Consider the following 2679-nt stretch of genomic DNA (forward strand, 5'->3'; position numbering starts at 1 on the left):
CACAGACACGCACAATCACACACAGTCACACACACAGTCACACACACAGTCACACACTGACACACACACAAACATCCACACAGTCACACACACAGTCACACACACAGTCACACACACAGTCACACGCTGACACACACACAGTCACACACTGACACACACTCACTGACACACACATTCACACACTGACACACACACTGACACACACTATCACACACACTGACACACACACTGACACACACACAGTCACACACACTGACTCACACACTGACACATAGTCACACACACACTCACACACACTGACACACAGTGACACACACTTACACACACACAGTCACACCCTGAGACACACAGTCACACACAGACACACAGACAGTCACACACACAGTCTCACACTGACACAGACTGACACGCGCACAGTCACACACTGACACACACACATTCACACACACTGACACATACACAGTCACTCACTGACACACACACTGACCCACACACAGTCACACACACTGACACACACACAGTCACACACTGTCACACACACAGTCACACACACACAGTCACACACACTGACAAACACAGAGTCACACACTGACACACACACAGTCACACACACTGACACACACACAGTCACACACTGACACACACACAGTCACACACTGACACAAACCCAGTCACACACACTGACACACACAGTCACACACAGTCACACACACTGGCACACACAATCACACACTGACACATCCACAGTCACACACTGACACACAAACAGTCACACACTGACACACACACAGTCACACTCAGACACACAGACAGTCACACACAGTCACACACTGACACACACACAGTCACACACAGACCCACACACAGTCACACACTGACACACACCCAGGTCACCCAACTGACCACACACGAGTCCACACACAGTCACACACACAGTCCACACACACAAACACACACTGACACACACACAGTCACACAACTGGCACACACAGTCACCACCACAGTCACACACAGTCACACACTGCAACAACACATAGTCAGACACTTACACACACAGTCACACACAGACCCACGCACAGTCACACACTGACACACACAGTCACACACACTGACACACAGTCACACACTGTCACACACACAGTCACACACACTGACACACACACTGACACACACATAGTCAGACACTTACACACACAGTCACACACAGACCCACGCACAGTCACACACTGACACACACAGTCACACACACTGACACACAGTCACACACTGACACATCCACAGTCACACACTGACACACAAACAGTCACACACTAACACACACACAGTCACACTCAGACACACAGACAGTCACACACAGTCACACACTGACACACACACAGTCACACACAGACCCACACACAGTCACACACTGACACACACCCAGTCACACACACTGACACACACAGAGTCACACACAGTCACACACACAGTCACACACACAAACACACACTGACACACACACAGTCACACACTGGCACACACAGTCACACACACAGTCACACACAGTCACACACTGACACACACATAGTCAGACACTTACACACACAGTCACACACAGACCCACGCACAGTCACACACTGACACACACAGTCACACACACTGACACACAGTCACACACTGTCACACACACAGTCACACACACTGACACACACACTGACACACACATAGTCAGACACTTACACACACAGTCACACACAGACCCACGCACAGTCACACACTGACACACACAGTCACACACACTGACACACAGTCACACACTGTCACACACACAGTCACACACACTGACACACACACTGACACACACTGTCACACACTGACACACACAGTCACACACTGTCACACACACAGTCACACACACTGACACACACACTGACACACACAGTCACACACACTGACACACAGTCACACACTGTCACACACACAGTCACACACACTGACACACACACTGACACACACTGTCACACACTGACACACACAGTCACACACTGTCACACACACAGTCACACACACTGACACACGCACTGACACACACTGACACACACACAGTCACACACACAGTCACACACTGACACACACAGTCACACACACAGTCACACACTGACACACACAGTCACACACACAGACACTCACACAGTCACAGACACAGACACACACAGACACACACTGACACAAACACAGTCACACACTGACACACACAGTCACACAGACACACACACAGTCACACACTGACACACACACAGACACACACAGTCACACACTGACACAGACACAGTCACACACACTGACACACACACAGTCACACACACTGACACACGCACAGTCACACACTGACGCACACACAGTCACACACTGACATACACACAGTCACACGCTGACACACACACAGTCACACACACAGTCTCACACTGACACACACTGACACACACAGTCACACACTGAAACACACAGTCACACACACAGTCACACACAGTCACACACTGACACACACATAGTCACACACAGACCCACGCACAGTCACACACTGACACACACAGTCACACACACTGACACACAGTCACACACTGTCACACACACAGTCACACACACTGACACACACACAGTCACACACACTGACACACGCACAGTCACACACTGACGCAC

Source organism: Scyliorhinus canicula, chromosome 24 (genome assembly GCF_902713615.1).
Source record: "Scyliorhinus canicula chromosome 24, sScyCan1.1, whole genome shotgun sequence".
Lineage (NCBI taxonomy): Eukaryota > Metazoa > Chordata > Chondrichthyes > Carcharhiniformes > Scyliorhinidae > Scyliorhinus > Scyliorhinus canicula.